Here is a 19,055-nt window from a genome sequence, read left to right on the forward strand (position 1 = left end):
CTCTTGGGTTTTCTCTTCGTGTTCCCAGGGAGCAAGCTCTCCCCTTCTCAGGGTTCAACCACGTCTCTCCACTGATGAACCCAAGCTGTCTTCAGATCACTGCTCCCATATTCCCAAGACCTGTCATCATGGGCACATGACCAATGCCAGGGCATAGGACTCCATGCTTTGGAGGGCCCCCATTTGAGCTTTAATGCTCTGTGGCCACCATATTGAAATTCTCACAAACGTTATCTTTGAATTCTGAATTTGCGTTTTGTAAACATATTGGTTTGCTAGGGCCACCATAACAAAAGACCACAGATTGCATGGCTAAAAGAACAGAAATTTTTTTTCTCACAGTTCTGGAGACTCAAGTCCAAGGTCAAGATGTCAGCTGAGTTGGTTTCCTCTGAGGGAAGGAAAGCGAGGGATCTGTCCCAGGTCTCTCCTCTTGGCTGGCAGATGTCCAGCTACTTGCTGCCTCTCCACATGGGTGTCTCTCTGTGTCCTAATCTCTCCTTCTTATGAAGACACCATCAGATTAGATTAGTGCCCCCCATAAGAGCCTCGTTTTAACTTAGTTATCTCTTTAAAGACCTTGTCTCCAAATACAGCCACATTTTGAGGTACCAGTGGTTAAGACTTCAGCTCCGGAATTTGGTGGACACGGTGCAGCCCGTAACAGTAAGTGAAGTCTGGCGGGGCAGTAGAGCATGTGCTGGAGCTTAGGATCCTGGCTCCAGGTAGTTCTGCTTTCTGCTGCCTCCCTGGGATGTGTTCTCTGTCATCAGCTTCCTGCCTGCCAGCTGCCCAGCTACCCCATCCTTAAGAGCAGACCCAGGAGCAGATGCTAGGAGGGTCAGGGTCCAGCCATCCTTGCCCAGGATGGGAAGCACCACTGCCTGCTTGGAGGTGATTTGGCATGGGTGAGCCTTGCACCCACGCCAGGTATCCAGAGCATCCCAGCTGACATTGTGATCCTTGGGGGATCCTTGTGGTCCATGGATCAGGCAGCATGCTGTGGCAAGGAAAACTGACTTCCTAACCTTGCATCCCCCAGTCAGTCAGCCCCTCTGAAAATCTGACTAAAGCTAACCAACCTCTCCTGTGGAGTTTCCATACATCGACATCCATGATTCTATACATGTTCAGGGAGTAACGGACTCCATGAAGCTAATGGATGGACCCCCTGTGGTCTGGCTCTGCTTACCTTTCCAGCCTCATCTCAGTAGCACTCTCCCCATGCGGCAGCTCTCCCAAATTATTGTAGCCATTCTCTGAATGCAGTTTTCCTCCCGTGCTTCTGTAGTTTTGCAGATGCTCTTTACTCTGCCTACCATATGTTTTACTCCATTATCATTATAACAGACTACTATATAGCCTTCAAAATTAAAATTATAGTCTATCTCAGGGCATCCTTACTGTCATTACTTAAAGGTAAACTGAAGTGCTCCTGTAGGACCTCTCTGCACTTCTTTTATGAGATTTACAACACTGAAGTCTGATTATTTCCTAACTTGTCTGTCTGTTCTACTAAATTGCAAGCAGTTTTGAAGGCAAGACTATGTTTTAATCATTGCCATTTTCACAGTGCCTGATGAAGAGCAGAAATATTTGCTGAGCACTCAGGTAGATGCATGTGTGAATGGATGACTGATTGAGGAGATGCGTGAGGTTGTGGTGAAGGACCCGCACCTTGCTGTCAGACAGTCCTGGGTTTAAATCTTGGCTCTGTCAGCAACTGGTACCGTGACCTTGGGGACATTACCCTTAAACCTCAGTTTTCCAGTTTCAAAATGGGGTAAATAGACTTCACCTCCAAGTAAACTGTGTTCAGTTTATATCGATGAGTAACAGCTATAGCTACATGTAACTAAGTCCTATCACTAAATTACTGTGAGTGTGAAAGGTAGTTTTAGAATGAAAAGACAAAATTAAGGGACAATGGCCAGAGAAAGACAAATATTGTGTAATATCTCTTATATGTGGAATCTAAAAAATACAACAAATGAATGAATTAAAAAAAGCAGACTCACAGATAAAGAGGACAAACTAGCAGTTACCAGCGGGGAGAGGGAAGGGGGAGGGGCACCATGGGGGTAGGGGAGTAAGAGGTGTGACCTATTATGTATAAAATAAGCTGCAAGGGTGTATTGTATAACACAGGAAATGTAGCCCATATTTTACAATAACTGTAAAGGAGTATAACCTTTAAATGTTGTGAATCACTATAATATATACCTGTAACATATAGTATTGCACATCAACTGTACTTCAATAAAAAAAGGGAAAAGAAAGCTGTGCTCTTATAGATTAATTTATTAAATTTATTTTTTAAATTACCCATTAAATGTCTACTGGATGCAAAGCACTATGCTAGGACCTGTGGAGAAATTAAACATAAAGAAGGCCTATGGAGAAATAGGAGGAATCTATTTTAGAGTGAGACTTGAAAATGACAGGTGCCATAAGAGAGGTATCAGATTTTAGCATAAGAGTTCATTTGTATAAACAACAAGGTCCTGCTGTATAGCACAAGGAACTATATTCAGTATTTTGTAATAGCCTATAATGAAAAAGGATATGAAAAGGAGTATATGTATATATATATACATCACTACTTTGTATACCAGAAGTTAACAAGCAAACATTGTAAACTGACTATATGTCAATTTAAAAAAAAGGTGTGTTTGTAGCTAAGGCAGCAAGGAAGGCTTCCTGGAAGAAGAGCCATTTGAGATGTACCTTGAAGAAAGGGTAGGAAAATGTTGCTGGCACTGGGGGAGGGTAGAAGGGAACGGATGCAGCCGTGGGGAGGCAGAGATACGGAGGACAGAACTGGGAGCTCTGCCATCATCCTCTTGATGATGCTGCTCCCGCTGGATGCTGTGGTTTCAGCCTCTGAACCTGATGGTTGGTAGCCTTTTCCATGCAGGACAGCGTGACCTTGTTCTCTGCCTCATGAGCCATTGGCACTCTGCCCGAAAGAGGCCACCTGATTCTGACGGCTAAGGCAGAGACGGGCCTGTTTACACGGCTGCCTTTCAGCAGCTTAGTTCTGTGGCTCTGCTCTCTGCCCGGCTTCACCATGCCTGGCCCACACAGAGCGCAGGCTCTACTGCGCGGGGGATAGACCGACACCCCGTGCCTGACCAGGAATGTGCAGCTGGAACCAGTGCGGATGGTTAGGCAAGGACTAGGTCACGTTACGTGATGTGGATGAGGCTGATGAGGACAGCTGTAAAGTGGCTTTGCAAAATATCTCATTTTACGTTTAGTAATGAAGCTAGCTTTCAAAAAAATGAATCAGCTGTCATTTCCAGGAATCCTTTCCTGGCACCGGCAGACAGAGTTAATCACACAGCCATCCTTGCTGTTTACCCCACTGCAGTACAGTTCTGGTTAAATTATGGTTCTGTGGCACCAGGCTTCCTGAGCAAGGCAAGCCCCTCGTGTACTCACATGTGACCTTGGGCAATTCACTGAACGTCTCTAAGCTGCAGTTTTCCCCATCTCTAAACTGGAAATGGTAATGGTAGCACCTGATAGGGTGCCTGAGCGTGGTAAAGAAATGACGCCTTCAGTAAAGCCCGTCTCAGCGCCGGGCCCACAGCAGTTGCTTTCTCTCCACTCACCACCAGCTCCCTCATCTTTAGTTCCTTATTTAAAAGCCATCTCCGCTGTGAGGCCATCTCCCACCACCTGGTTTAAAGCTATACCCCACCACCACCACGCCGTACCCCTGTTGAATCAACATTCTCTGTCCCGTTCCTGAGTTATTTTTTCTCTACAGCACTTATCATTATCCACACGGGACACGTTGTACTGGTTTGTTATGTTTATTGCCTGTCTCTTCTCTAGAACACAAGCTCCAGGAGGCTGTTTCCCAGCGCCCAGATCAGTGTCGGCAATGGACTGGACTCGATAATTACTTACAGAAAGGGAGAAGGGAGTCACGTCTCTAACTTGAAACTATTCCAGGCCCAGCCCCAAATGCCCTGTTTGGGGGACATCTGACTGGGCGGGCACCCGTACCACGGGGCAGGAGCAGGAAGTCAATTGGAAGTCGTAATTTAAGTAGCACATGGTGGAGCCCAGCCCTACTGAACTTGATCCCAATGCTGAGCATTTTTTCTAACCCTCATCCACCCTGCCACACTCCCGCTAGCTCAGCTCACGGGCTCCTGTCTCCCAAAGTTGGCCAGAGGACACCCTGCTGAGCCGCAGGGCAAAGCGTTCTCTCTGGTCCGCTTCCCCTGCTGGCGGCAGGCTCTTATCCAGACGGTGAGTGAGGGCCGCGTGGGCACAGAGGGTTCCGCAGAGCTCGCCTCCGCCGGGCCCCGGCGCCCTCGGGCTCGGGAGGCGGCCCCGCGCCCCGCGCCGCCTCCGCCGCAGGTCGGGAGCGCGCGCCGCCGCCGCACCGCAGCGCGGGGAGCGACCGGCCGGACGGGCGGCTGGAGGCGGCGGCGGCGCTCACGCACCTCGCAGGAGCCGGTAACCGCGGGCGGGACGGGGCGCCCGGGCCGATCGGAGCCTCAGGCTCCTATGGTTGGGCTCGCTAGGGTTTGGGGGTGGGTTTTAGTTTGGGGGGGTTGGAGGATGGGAGCAGGGAGGGAAGACTTGGGGCTGCAAGGTGACCCGGGGAAGAGTGAGGACCCCTGGTGAGCACCCCAAGTTTAACGCATTCCTTGCAGCGGGGTGATGTGCGCGTCCGGCCCGAGGGCATCCGAAGAGGCTGGAAGCGCGGCACTCGGGGCTGGGGTGGGCTGCCGCATCTCGTTCCCGCTCACGGGGCCGGTCACACCTTCTCCCGCCAGGGGAAAACTTTCCTGGCTCCGGCCGGCCTGCCCCGATGCGCCCGGTAACCGAGAGCGCCACTCCTGGCGCGGGGGACCTGCCGGTCCAGGCAGGACGCACTGCCCGCAGCCCCCGGGGCCGGGCTCTCGGAAAAAATGCCGGTCTGTTGCTTGTTGATGAATTAATGCCCGCAGGTCATTTTACTGATTAGAGGGAAATACCCGTTTCGGTTTTCTCGCGTTTCTGTGTAATTAATGAGGAAGACAAAGAATCGCCTCATTAGAAACTTGTTTGGAGGCTTTGCGGTTTCCGTTGCGGTACAGAAGACATGGACAGTCCCACATAACACTCTAATTTAATCGGACGCAAATGAAACCTTTCGTGGTGTTTTGAAAGCAGAGGGAGGAAAGCACTTGGGGGAAGGTGTTCTTGGTACTCCAGGGAAGAGAAGGGACCCCTCATATATAAATTAATTCTCCTGAAAGCCCCAAAGGTAAGTGGTAGTATTTCCAGTTTACATGTGAAGAAAATTGGGTTGAAACAGTAAATAAAATTTCCCAGCTGGATCCCCTAGTTAATAGTGGGGAGGCGGGGTCTGGAAACTAGGACTGTGAGGCTGTGGCCCTTACGTCCATCACAGGGGGAAGCATCACCAAGAACGCAGGCAGGTAAGGCACGGCCCGGAAAGAATACAGTCCTGGTGCAGGAGAGGCTGCCATGAGCTGGGTGCCCAGCAGCAAAGAGTTTTGTTCTAATCAGGAAGATCCTCCAGTGTTTATGGAAGATGAGGGGATACTGACAGGTGACAGGGGAAGACAGAGTTGCTTCCAGTCTGTTTCCTTCTTTTCAATATGGAAAGACCAGACCAAACCCCTTTAACAGGGTCTGGAAACTGAATCTGGGCTGGATGGTTCAAAGCCCAAATAACAAGCATCGCAGAGCAGTGAAGTGTTCACAGTCCCTCTGAGCCGGCTTGAGCAGTGGGAGCAGAGCCAGCAGACTTCAAACAAGGAAACACTGAATCCTGGCAACCCTCTAGAACAAATTCTTAAAGAAGCTAGCTCAAGACCACCTAGGAAAGGATTTACAAATTCAATTTATGCCAAACTAACTCCTTTTTCTTTTCTGGCAGCCTCCTGGGCTGTAGTGATTGGGACATGCCATAAACACCAGTTTTCAGCTGTGGGTTGTGACTCATTAGTGGAATGATACCAGTATAGTGAGTCTCACCAGCATTTTTTAAAGCATGAAATTCAATAGAAGGGAAGAGAACACCAGAGTGCACTGTATGCGCAAGGGCAGATATTGTTTTCTGAATGTGTGTGTGTTGTTCTGCCTTGTTTATCCTATTGCCTCTGCAAGGGTGTGCCTACATATCCCTGGTTGCCCCCTTTGTTTCTTCTGGAGGAACCCCGTCTGCTGACAGTGGGTCATCTTTTACCTTGCAAATACCATCAGCACCTTCTGGAAAATACAGTCCTCCTCCACCCACCTTCTCCAGGCCCCCAGATGTCGAGGTATTTTGGTCAATCAAAATCCATCTCTGAACCCTTTATTTTTGACCTTGTGATGACTTTGGTGTGATCACAACTTGGCTGGATGATTTCTAACCCACAGCTCCCTTTGGTCCTTGTAGCTTGGTGGCTGTGGTTGTTTACATTTCACAAACCAAGGTTCCCAAAGCTGGGGACCTACACATAATTCAGTCACTGGCCCCCTCCCCATGGTGTTCGATGTAAAGTGGGTCCTACTTTTGCAGAAGCATTTCTTGAAATCTCATACTATCCCAAAGGATAAGGCGCAGGAGGATGCACATACCCCAAGGCTCTGTCTCTGTCCCTGCACCTCCCTGGTGTCACTCACCAGGAGAGAGACATAGAGGGGACATTGATCAGAGTTATGGCAACCATAAATCTGGTTACTCTCTGAGACCCATTTTTGTCTCTGGACAAGAGATCATTTATAGAATGTTGAGCTCACAATAGAGTTGAAGGTCTCATTCTGCATTTGCATTCACAGAATCAGTCAAGAAAGTAACGGGTCGCGTGGCGCTGCTAAGCAGCATTTCATGAGAGGGAAGAAACCTGCGATCTCAGTGGCCCACCAGGCCTGCACGAACCATAGTGTGAAGCAGCTGCTCAATAGCCAGTGTGGGTTGCAGTGATAAGAATGGGCCTTTTAAAAAAATAGACATTTGCATGGGGCTTATTATGTGCCAGGCACAGTTCTGAGTGTTTCACAATTTGGTCTCAATCCTGTTGCACCTCCATGAAGTAAGGAACTGTCACCATTTCCACTTAACAGATGGCGAGGCTGAGGGACAGAGGGATTAGGTCATTGGTCCAAGATGACAGAGCCAGTAAGTAGTAGAGCTGGGATTAGAACCCGGGTGCTTAGCCATTGCCCTCTACCCCCAACCTGTGGCATCTGGAGCAAAGGGGCTGGGGTCCACTCTACTCAGGGGCCCATCCTGGGTGGCTCCTTTGCAGAGGACAGAGATTAACTTCAGAGGAGCCAGAGGAAGGTGATCTGGGTCTGAATACCGGGCTGTGTGAGGAGCAGAGAACATTTCACCTGGCAAAAAGGAGCCTTGGCCAATTCTGAGGCCATTCCTCAGACACCTGAGGAAGAGGAAGTAGGTTTATTTCCAGAGGCAGGTCAAGCCGATGCCAGGTGACCTTCTGTCAGGATTGTAGAGAGGATTCCCCACTGGGTGAAGGGGGAGTTGAATTTTATGTCTCAGAACACCCCTTTTAATGCTCAACTTCCTCAATTTTATTAGCTCTACAAGAGTAAAATGAACTTGAAAATAATTGGAAATGAACAATCTAGCCTAAACATTTCTGTGTGTGTATAAAAAAAATTGGTTACTCAGTCAAAGTTTTGATTGAGGCACCCACTCAAGTTATGTGACTTTGTAAAGGAAAGTGCTAGACTAGCAAGAAGAAATTTCAGTGTAGATATTTGAGAACTTTTCCCAACTCCTGGACTCCGCTGGCCCCTTCAAGGATACAGAGATTGAGAAAGGAAGCTTTGTGAAAGGGATTTCTTCAGAGACCTCCGTGGTCACTTCCTTCATCCCAAACTTGGTGTGGGGCCGATGTCATGGGACCATTAGTTGAGCTGGACATACATTTGGGGCTCACGTGGTGGCCCGGGTAGCAGGCTCACCCACCTTCCCAGAGTTTGTCAGGCAAAGGATGCCTGAGGATTTCCTAAGGACTTGGTGGGACCCTGTGGAAAAGATAACTGGCCTGGGGCCAATCCAAGTTCAGCCCAGAAGTGAGGGCACCCCAGCAGCTAGTGTCCAGAAATTTAGAGGCTAAGATAGGAGTGAGCAGTCAGTTGAAGGAGAATGAATACCACTCAAGCACCCATAAATAGAGGATGTAAAGACAGTTCAGTCTTTGATCTTGGAGGGATGAGTTGCTGCCAGCAGTTGTGCATAAGGTAGAGAAAGAAAAGGGGTCCATCGCCCCCCAGTCCCTACAGGGGACGAGCATGCAAGCAATCTCCTGGCATAGGCAGGAGATTTAATGTTATAACCAGGTTGGAGGGTTTTTTTTTTTAATTTCCCAGACTGCACATTTTCATTCTTTTGGGACTTGGAAGTAGTTGCATGAGCAGAAAAGTCATGTTATTCCACCCAAGCATTCGTCTGAGGGCAGGAAATGTGAATCCACTGAATGCATTTTAAGGGGCAGCAGAAAAAAACCATAATATTGACAGGTGATCAGGTCCCACATTTGTACCAGCTCAGAGTGTGCAGTTCTCTACACTTCAGGGGAAATGGTAAAGAGTTGCAGTCTGCACTTGACGTGCTGTGTCCTTCCAGACAAAAGAAGATTTCGAGGTAGGAGATTTAGAAAAGGGAAGAACGCATTTACTTGACAAGAGTGCAACAGAATCGGGCTTCAGCAGACTGGCTTGTCGAATAAAAACGCAATGAAGACATGAAGGAAAATACTCCATAAGTTACCAGAGTTCTCAAATGCACGTCTGTCTGCTGTTACGGTTAAAAACGATTTTCTTGCACGATGATCCCATTCCCCAAAGTCATGACTTATCTTCAGACGTCCCTAGGGCAAACACTCAGGGAAAGAATTTTTTTTAGGGAGTCCAGGTTTATTGGATGCATTCCAAGTTTTATTATTTTGGAGACCAACTTCCAGACAGGATGGTCATGTTATTTTTGGCTTATTTCAGGGTACAGAGTGATTTTTTTGTCTTGACTAAGTATATGAAGTGTTTAGTCCTATCAGAAAGAAAGCCAAGTATGCATATGTTGCCTCTTCTTTGCCAACGTGGATCTTTAGTCCATTACGGTGTTGCTGAGATGTGAAGAAGCAGAAGGTGAGACTCTGTGAGATGCTAAATTGATGGATGTTTTTTAAAAGTCTCAGTTTAATTGTTGCCTGAGTCTGTGCTAACAAGATCTGTATAATGTCCCCCTGACTAGAGAACACTGGTAAATTTCATAAAACTTCAAGTGAAACTTATTTGTAAGCTTATCCTCCCTAAAGGTGCATTTGTTTTCTTCCTGCGTGTACTTGGTAACAGCAGAAATGATTAAAGGCGAAGGCAGGCAGCTGAGGGAGCTACTTCTTTATGGGTTGGCTCCGAATTTGCCTGGTTGATCGAGAAAAAAAGAATAATTAGGAGATGACTGAAAGATATGTGGTTAGAAACATATAACACCTGTCTTTCTAACAACCTTTGTGTAGGTTTTCCCAGAAAATATAATTCTGTCTTCTGTTAGAAAAAAAAAAAGGAAAAAAACAAATTTAGGATGATGTTCTGAAAATCTGGAAACTACTAGAAATTATACCATGTCAACTTACATATATGCCTACCAGAGCTTCTTTTAAATTTCCACTAAATTATCTCAATAGGTGAGGAGAGTTAACACATTTTTCTGGAAGTGTGAGGTCAAGGCCAAGGCGCCAGAAGCAAGTATTTGTTTATCTTGAGCTTTCATTGATATTTGCAGTTTACTTTGTAACATATCTGTACTTTTTAATATAAAAATGTCCTCCAAAGTTTCTCTTAAAATTGATGCTCCAGGAGGTTGAACCAGGTGTGCTCCAAGAGTTGGGGCTATTTGGCATCCTCAGTCCCAGGCAAGTGGGTTGGGGGCAGGGTTGAGGGGGTTGCCCCAGGCTCTACGAGGCCCTCTTTGGCTCACTTCTGGCCCTGCCGCTTTCTGCAAGTCCAGGAGGCCCTAGGGTAGCTGCAGCCGGACTGCCTTTGCTCGACCAAGCCCTGGTTTGCTTATAATCAGGGACTGCACTCCGGTGGCAGTGAGTGGGGTAGGTGGAGAAACTAGAAAAGACATACAGCTGGCTCAAGAATCCCAGACCTAGGAGGTTAAGATGATCATTCCTGCTTCTCTGTCTCGAGCTCTTAAACCACCACTTAACTTTAAATTGCCTTTTCTGTGGAACAGAGATGGAAATACCCTCTCCTCTCTTGCTTGTTTGTCATAAGAATGATCCAGCTCCGGGCTGTAAAGAACGGTGTGTGCTGCTTGGAGACAGAAACCCTCGGTGATAAATACAAAGTAGGCTTGTTTGCCAAATCATCCTCAAAGTGACTTAAGGGATGGCCAGTCTCACTCTCCTCAGTCTTATTGTGCCCAGTGTTTCAAACACTCCACTAATTAAAATGGACAGGGCGGTGGTTTCCCTGGTACCATTAAAGTGGTAATTCACCTGACGGTGACGCTTTGTGATAGCATCTGTATAAATCCGAAGGAGGGTTCAGTGCGAGGCAAAGGCTGACCCTTATATATACTCTCTCGTTATTAAAATGAGAGATTTAAGTAATCCCCATGACAAGATCTGGGAGAAGGAAGAGAGTCCTTGGGGGCTGAGACAGTTGACAGAACTCCGTGGAGCCCTGCCCTCAAAGGTAGGTGGGATCTGTAGAGAGGGAGGTGGCAGCCCCGCCTGGCAGGCGGGACAGTGTGGGCAGAGACTCAGAGGACCATCCATGTGGGTCTCCCGACCCCAAGCCCCTCTGCCATTATGAGCCCTTCCTTTTTTAATGACTGTGTCGCACCTGTTGTCTGTTGGTGTTATCAGGCTTCTGTGATGCTGCTTAACTTGTGTGTGTGTGTGTTTGTGTGTGTGTGTGTGTGTGTGTGTGTGTGTGTGTGTGTTTGGGAGGGTGAAATTCAACAAGGGAGACCATGGTTCTAAATACAAGCCTGAATTCTCTGAATTCCTTGGGGGTACAGGCCTTGACTTTCCAACCTCCACTAAATCTTTCAAAGCCATAGTGTTTAGAATATCCTTATTGGGCTGCATTGACTCATGCTAATTTTAGCATGTTCAAAGCTAGTGTTCTTTCTGCTTGCAAGACATGATGACAATGTGATAAATGTGTCGGCTGAAGATGGCATATAGTGGAGTAGATTAATAGCATTTGGTTTTCTTTCCGAAAGTGTATTTGTTATTTAGTGACAGTAGGAGTGATGGGTATAAAGTAAGTTACTGTTAATGGCCTTTCTAGGACAGTTTACCTAATGAAGTCATCAAAATAAACGTCAGTTTGACAAAACTTAATTTCAGCAGCTCTATTTGTTTGCTAGGACTGCCATAACAAAATACCTGAATCTGAGTGGCTCCAATCACAAAGATTTATTTTCTCATAGCTCTGGAGACTCAAGTCCAATCTCAAGGTGTCAGCAGGGTTGGTTTCCTCTGAGGATCATAAGGGAAGGATCTGTTCCAGGCATCTCTCTTTGGCTTGTAGATGACCATCTTTTGTGGCCTCTTCACATGAACTTTATTTTATTTATTTATTTTTTATTGAAGTAGAGTCAATTACAATGTGTCAATTTCTGGTGTACAGCACAATGTCCCAGTCATGCATATACATACATATATTCGTTTTCATGTACTTTTTCATTAAAGGTTATTACAAGATATTGAATATAGTTCCCTGTGCTATACAGAAGAAATTTGTTTTTTATCGAGTTTTATATATAGTGGTTAACATTTGCAAATCTCAAACACTCAAATTTATCCCTTCCCACCCCATTTCTCCAGTAACCATGATTGTTTACTATGTCTGCGAGTCTGTTTCTGTTTTGTAGATGAGTTCATTGGTGTCTTCTTTTTTCTTTCTTTCATTTTTTTTTAGATTCTACATATAAGTGATATTGTATGGTATTTTTCTTTCTCTTTCTGGCTTGCTTCACTTAGAATGATAATCTCCAGGTCCATCCATGTTATTGCAAATGGCATTTTGTTCTTTTTTATCATTGAGTAATATTCCACTATATAAATATACCACAACTTCTTTATCCAGTCATCTGCTGATAGACATTTAGGCTATTTCCATGTCTTGGCTATTGTAAATAGTGCTGCTGTGAACATTGGGGTGTATATATCTTTTTGAATTAGAATTCCCTCTGGATATGTGCCCAAGAGTGGGGTTGCTAGATCATATGGTAAGTCTGTTTTTAGTGTTTTGAGGACTCTCCAAACTGTTTTCCATAGTGGCTGCACCAAACTGCATTCCCACCAGCAGTGTAGGAGGGTTCCCTTTTCTCCACAGCCTCTCCAGCATTTATCGTTTGTGGACTTTTGAATGATGGCCATTCTGACTGGTGTGAGGTGATACCTAATTGTAGTTTTGATTTGCATTTCTCTGATAATTAATGACACTGAGCACTTTCTCATGTGCCTATTGGCCATTTGTATGTCTTCATTGGAGAATTGCTTTTTTAAGTCTTCTGCCCATTTTTGGATTAGGTTGTTTGCTTTTTGTTATTAAGTTGTATGAGCTGCAAATGTTTTCTCCCATTCTGTAGGATGTCATTTTGTTTTGCGTATGGTTTCCTTTGCTGTGCAGAAGCTTATAAGTTTAATTAGGTCCCATTTGTTTATTGTTGCTTTTATTTCTATTGGCTAGGTAGACTGCCCTAGGAGAACATTGTTAAGATTTATGTCAGAGAATGTTTTGCTTGTGTTTTCTTCTGGGAGTTTTATAGTGTCTTGTCTTGCATTTTATAAGTCTTTAAGCCATTTTGGATGTATTTTTGTGTGTGGAGTGAGAGAGTGCTCTAACTTCATTGACTTACATGCTGCTGTCCAGTTTTCCCAACACCATTTTCTGAAGAGACTGTCTTTTCCCCACTGTATATTCTTGCCTCCTCTGTTGAAGATTAATTGACCAAAAGTTTGTGGGTTTATTTCTGGATTCTCTGTTCTATTCCATTGATCCATATGTCTGTTTTTGTACCAATACCATGCTGTTTTGATTACTGTAGCTCTGTAGTATTGTCTGAAGTCTGGGAGGGTTATTCCTCCAGCTTCATTCTTTTTCTTCAGTACTGCTTTGGTAATTCTGGGTCTTTTGTAATTCTATATAAACTTCAGGATTATTTGTTCTAGTTTTGTGAAAAATGTCATGGGTAATTTGATAGAGATTGCATTAAATCTGTAGATTGCCTTGGGCTGTATCGGCCTTTTCACATGGTTGTCCCTGTGTGCATGTGTGCTCCTGGTGTCTCTCTATGTGTCCTTATCATCTCTTCTTATAAGAATACCAGTCAGATTTCATTAGAGCCCACCCTGACAGTCTCATTTTAACTTAATCACCTCTTTGAAGACCTTGTCTCCAAAAATAGTCACATTCAAAGGTACTGGAAGTTAAGACTTCAGTATACAACTCAGCCCATAACAACACCTTCTCCATATTGCACTACACACACACGTAAGTTTTACAAACAGACACACATCATTGAGTAGTTGATGCAAGTGGAAAGCAGCTTGGTATTTTGTTACGTTCTAGAATCATGGATCTGGAAGGGAATTTCACCACATCCCTCTCAGTCCTTTTCCTTTGCTTTCAGAGAGAGTGAATATTTCAGCCATTCCAGGTAACTACCATGTGGATGCAGTGGACAGAGGCAATGTAGTTCCAACCTGCAGGGCAATACCTGCTCGCTATGAAATACTGAGGCTAGTCAGCCGCCTCTCTTCTCTTGCAGAGGACTGATTATTTTTATTGTGAGATTCTCCCCTGCCTGAAGAGTGCTTAAACATTTTTGTCTGGGGAAAGATCATTGTTAATGGTCATCGTTTTTAAAAAATTTTCTTACTCAGCAAAATAACGTCAACATCCCTACTTTCCAGGTCCATGAAATCCAACTGGCCTCCATGAAACACTTCTCAGACACTGGAGCCAGCTTTCTGAGATTAAGTTGCTTCATTTTTGTCATTGGGAAGCAACTGACTTTAAATGTAATGCATGAGGAGACCCTGGAAGCTTTGGAATGATAACTGGTAATAGACTTATGCCGGAGTGAGGTGGGCTAATGACCAGGACCGCAGGAAGGGGAAACAATTCTGTTGTTCGGGCCACTAAGACTTAGGGGTTGGGAAGCAATCTGTACTTCCAGGACTAGTTAGAGTGAGAGGACCATGGCTGGCACAGCTGTCCCAGCTTCTCGCTGGCATGGGGACGTGTGATTCCCCACAGCCTGGGTAGAGTACTCCTGCTGTGTGGCAAGGAAGTGCCACAACAGCTCTTGAACAGAGCCACGCTGGATCCTGGAAGGCTGGCCATGGAGGAAGGGCCCACATGTCCCAGCACCATCTTTTGTCCCTTGGGTTGATGGTCTTTTACTTTGGGGAGCTCTCAATTACCCTGCCCCCACCCTACATGGGTCAGGAAGTGCTGATTTTTATTATTATTATTTTCTGATTTTAAAAATTATACTTTTGGGGGTAAAATATATATAACATGAAATTTACCATTTTTCAGTGTCCATCTTAGTGTTTTGGAGTCAGGTTAGCACAAATAATCTAGGCATTATTTATAAATTTTATTATTTTCATTGTTCATTTTAATTTTCTCTATATCATAGTTTTAACATTTGCTTTTATTTACACCCAACAGAAAATTATAGGAAAAGTACCAGATAGCAAGTACCAGCATTAGGTAGATTCATACTGTTGTGCAACCATCACCACCATCCACTTCTCGAAGTTTTTCATCTTCCCAAACTGAAACTCCCTATCCATTAAACAATAACTGTCCATCCCCCCCTTTCCCAGCCCTTGGCAACTACTGTGCTACTTTTTGTCTGTATGAATTTGACTGTTCTAGGTGCCTCAATAGGTGGAATCATGCAATATTTGTCCTTGTGTTTATTTCACTTAGCATAATGTTGTGACCGTTCATCCATGTTGCAGCATATGTCAACATTCCCCTTTTTAAGGCTGAGTAATATTCCATTGCATGTACATACTACATTTTGTTTATCCATTTGTCCGCCAATGTACATTTGGGTTGCTTCCTCCTTTTGACTATTGTGAATCATGCGTTTATGGACATTTATGTACAAATATCTTTTAGGGCCCCTGCTTTCAATTCATTTGAGTATATGCCAGAGGTGGAACTTCTGGGTCATAAGGTATGCCATATTTCAGTTTTTGAGGAACCACTGTATTGTATGTCATGTGCCATTTTATATTCCTACCAGCAACACACAAAGGTTCCAATTTCTCTGCATCCTTGCTAATACTCGTTTTCTGTTTTTGTTGTTGTATTTGTAACAACCATTCTAATGGATGTGAAATGGTACTTCGTTACAAAGCACTGAGTTTTGATAGCTGGTTCTTTGCCTTGACTCTAGTACTTTTAACCATACTTTTATGGAAGGCTCAGCTATAGAACTACAATAAATGGACAGCAATAGGAACCCAGAAGACCAAACTGTAACATACTGGTCAAGTTGGAATTCTACTGGTGTCCTCAACAGACCTAGAATGTTTTGAAGTCCAGATCAAGAAAAGCAAGATCCAGAAGAGGCAGGAGTTAACCCTATGATATTTCTGTGATGAGGACCTCAATCCCACTGTGGGTGGGTGTGGCCTCACTTTGTGGCTGCAACAGGACATCTGGGTGGGGATGCAAGACAGACAAAAGTATATCCTGACACGTGTGTAGGAGGTTCTGTTATATTACCTGACTCCTTTGCCCTGATTCCACATTCATCAGCTAATTTTCTCATCTGCTGTTTTGTTTCCCAGACCATAGAAAACATGTGCTCTGGTCTGCTTGATTATTTTATCTTTATCATAATTCAACAAATTGATGCTCTGGTTATAAATCATTCTCCTACGCTTGGTCAGCATGACTCAGTTCGGAGGACTGTGAAAACCCAGCTTTCCTCCATCTGCAGAGCTGAGGGCAGTGTGCCTGCCGCCCCCACACGTATCTCAGAGCTGCGCCTTGGCACTTCTTAGGAAGTCCTTCCCGATGGAGGCTTTACAGCGCCTTTCTAGGGTGTTTTTCCCCTGCACGGCCATGATGTGCTTCCTGCTGTCCAGCTGAAGTCTCTGTTAGAATGGGAGAACTCTGCTCTTGGCTCAGGATTGAGAAAGAGAGTGAAAGATAATCTTGTGGCTTGTCCACATCAGGAGAAACTGACTCAACAAGTATTTATCGCATGTCTGCTATGAGCCAGGTTTTGGGTGGGTTGCTGGAAGTAAGACAGTGTGAGCAAGGGGGGAGGGCCCTGCCCTGATGGAACAGAGATCAAAGAAAAGAGAATGTCACCGGAGGGTTGGTTCGTGCAGTCCTGGCATAGCCTGTGTGTATTATGGTGTATTTCAGAGATCTGTCATCATTTCCAAAGACCTCTCTGAAGAGCTCAAGGACAGCCATTGTGTACCACGTATGTAATAAGCATGTGCTGGGCTGAAGCAGGGAGTACCACAGAGCCAGGAGGTGCTACCTTTAGAAACTACCTTCTCGTCTGTTTACGACTACGTAGGTGCCCAGGACATAACTGGAGGAGGTGGATTTAGGAGTCCTAACCCCTTGTCTTCTTTGAGGTACCACCTGATGGAGGAAGGGTGCCCACTCATTAATTCAGTTTCCCTCCGTTTCAGGTGTTGGCTGCATGCCCAGCTGCACAAAATATTAAGTCCCATCTCTGCATTTGGAAGTTACTCTTCTGTTGGCATTGATTCTGATTTTAAGGCAGGAAATCCTCAGGCCTGCAAACACTTTCTGTTCCATGTTTTGTCCCTGGATATAAGTTGCTGGTGTGCAGTAGAGAAGTAGGGAGAGACAGGAAACGGCTGCATCGAGACTTTCTCTGCCAGCTGTCAGTCAGTTACCACATTTTTGAGGTCTGCTGGGTAACTGAGTACTTTCTAGGAAATGCCCAAGAGTGGCAGAAACCTTGGGAGTGTAGAGAAATTCGGGAAGTTTGTCCATTTGAGAAGGGAAGAGGAACCCAGCGTGTGTGTGTGTGTGTGTGTGTGTGTGTGTGTGTGTGTGTGTGTGTGTGTCTGTGTGTCTGTGTATAATATCTCTAACCTGAATTGAGTGGCCAGAGTCTCAGACTTCAAAAGTAAGATGTGTATTCAAGTCCAAAGATAATAGGAAGAGGACTGAAGTCTACTGTCCTGGAAACATGGCCTCTTTAATTGAAGGAAGTAAAAATCCACACTCTGTGAAGGAAGTTGCTGACTTAAGATGAATTCATAGAAAAGGCATCTTCAAACTTGAGAATTAAAATGCCAAGTGCAAGGAGAAGGTGGTGGTTCACATGGAACCTACAATAAAGAGGAGTAAATGGGAAGAAGACTGTGTCAGCGTTTGATAAGCGCCGACCTGGGAGGGGGTCGGGGAGGCTCTGATGTCAGAGGGTCCAGCGTGATTCCTTGTGGGGATGTGGTGCCTTTTAGAGATGCTTTAGGAATATGCAGCTGGCTCTGCTCTTCTGGTGAGCCTGACTCAGAACCTTGCAGACTCTCATTTGATCCCTGCAGGGTTCTCCCCATTTAGATGCAGGTAAGTTGGGTACACCGTCAGTTCTGACTTGGGTGCCTGGTCACACTTCTATGCAAGGAAGGAATTAAGCTTCTAAAGCTGTGATTCTGACGTTCTGATATTTGGTTCCTCAGTGACCAGAATGTGGCCTGGGTAGACTTTACCTATGGTTTCTCAGATGCCTTTGCTGGGAGAGAGACAGGGTGATGGGTCAAGATGGTGACTTCTCTCTTGTGATGGAGATAGTTGTTCCTAGGGATAGAAGGAAGAAAGAGATAAGAACAAGCAACTGATGAGAACTTCGTGGCCCAGGTCAGAACAAGGGTTGGCATCCTGGGTGGCGTGCCCATGTTGGGAATTTGGGAATTGAAGAGGAAGAAGCTAGAATGGCTATGACTCTCTGACTGGGAATTTTGGTCTCAAATATGAACAGGTCATTAGGTCTTTCTAGTGGGTCTTTGGATCTGTGCCATTGGCAGGCAGCTGCGTGGAGTGTCTTCCTGGCTGTGCTGTCAGGGGTGTGTGTGTGTGTGTGTGTGTGTGTATGTGCGTGCGCACGCATGTGCGCGTGTGTGCCCTTGTTTTTTAGGATTTATAGGCATCTTTTGAATCTCTCTTTAATATGCTAGTCCCATGCCTAAGTTGGTGGTCACCTGGAAAACTCATCTACTGATGTTTACCCCTTAACATGGAAATAAATGTCCAGTTCCAAGGAAACAGCTCCCCTGGCACGTGTCCCCATCATGACCCACCAAGGATATTGATGAAGAGTTTATTCACTCCATGAGAGGTTCCATGTCCATGTACATCTTCCATATTCAGGAGGTGGAGAGAATTGCTTGACCTGTCTTTAAGAAGGCAAGAGAAGTCCATAAATGATAAATGCTGAAGAGAGTGTGGAGAAAAGGGAACCCCCCTACACTGTTGTTAGGAATGTAGTTTGGTGCAGCCACTATGGAAAACAGTATGGAGGTTCCTCAAAAGACTAAAAATAGAGTTACCATATGATCCAGCAGTCCCACTCCTGGGCATATACCCAGAGGGAGCCTTAATTCAAAAGGATACCTGCACCCCAATGTTCACAGCAGCACTATTTGTAATAGCCAAGGCATGGAAACAACTTAAATGTCCATCAAAATATGACTGGATAAAGAAGCTTTGGTGTATTTACATAATGGAATACTACTTAGCCATGAAAACAATAAAATAATGCCATTTGCACCAATGTGGGTGGACCTGGAGAATGTCATTCTAAGTGAAGTAAGCCAGAAAGAGAAAGAAAAATACATATGATGTCACTTGTATGTGGAATCTAAAAAAAAAAAAAAAAAAAGACAAACGAACTTATTTGCCAAACAGAAACAGACTCTCAGACATAGAGAACAAACTTGTGGTTACCAGGGGGAAGGTGGGTGGGAAGGGATAAATTGGGAGTTAGAGATTTGCAGATACTAACTGATACAGACTAGATAAAC

At 45.2% G+C, this 19,055-nt stretch overlaps 1 protein-coding gene across 3 annotated transcripts in view; it reads left to right on the plus strand.

Annotated features, from left to right (window-relative positions):
• The first annotated feature begins 4,073 nt into the window (after positions 1–4,073).
• MRAP2 (melanocortin 2 receptor accessory protein 2) overlaps positions 4,074–19,055 on the plus strand; it is a 43,118-nt gene continuing 28,136 nt past the window's right edge. The window contains exon 1 of one of the 3 annotated variants that reach the window (XM_015235973.3): positions 4,074–4,266. The gene's annotated coding sequence lies outside the window, so the exon portion shown is untranslated. Of the gene's footprint in view, positions 4,267–4,387; positions 4,477–19,055 lie in introns of those variants that run through there. The other 2 variants (XM_072965555.1, XM_072965561.1) reach the window with 2 other exon arrangements.

Source organism: Vicugna pacos, chromosome 8 (genome assembly GCF_048564905.1).
Source record: "Vicugna pacos chromosome 8, VicPac4, whole genome shotgun sequence".
In the NCBI taxonomy this organism is placed as follows: domain Eukaryota; kingdom Metazoa; phylum Chordata; class Mammalia; order Artiodactyla; family Camelidae; genus Vicugna; species Vicugna pacos.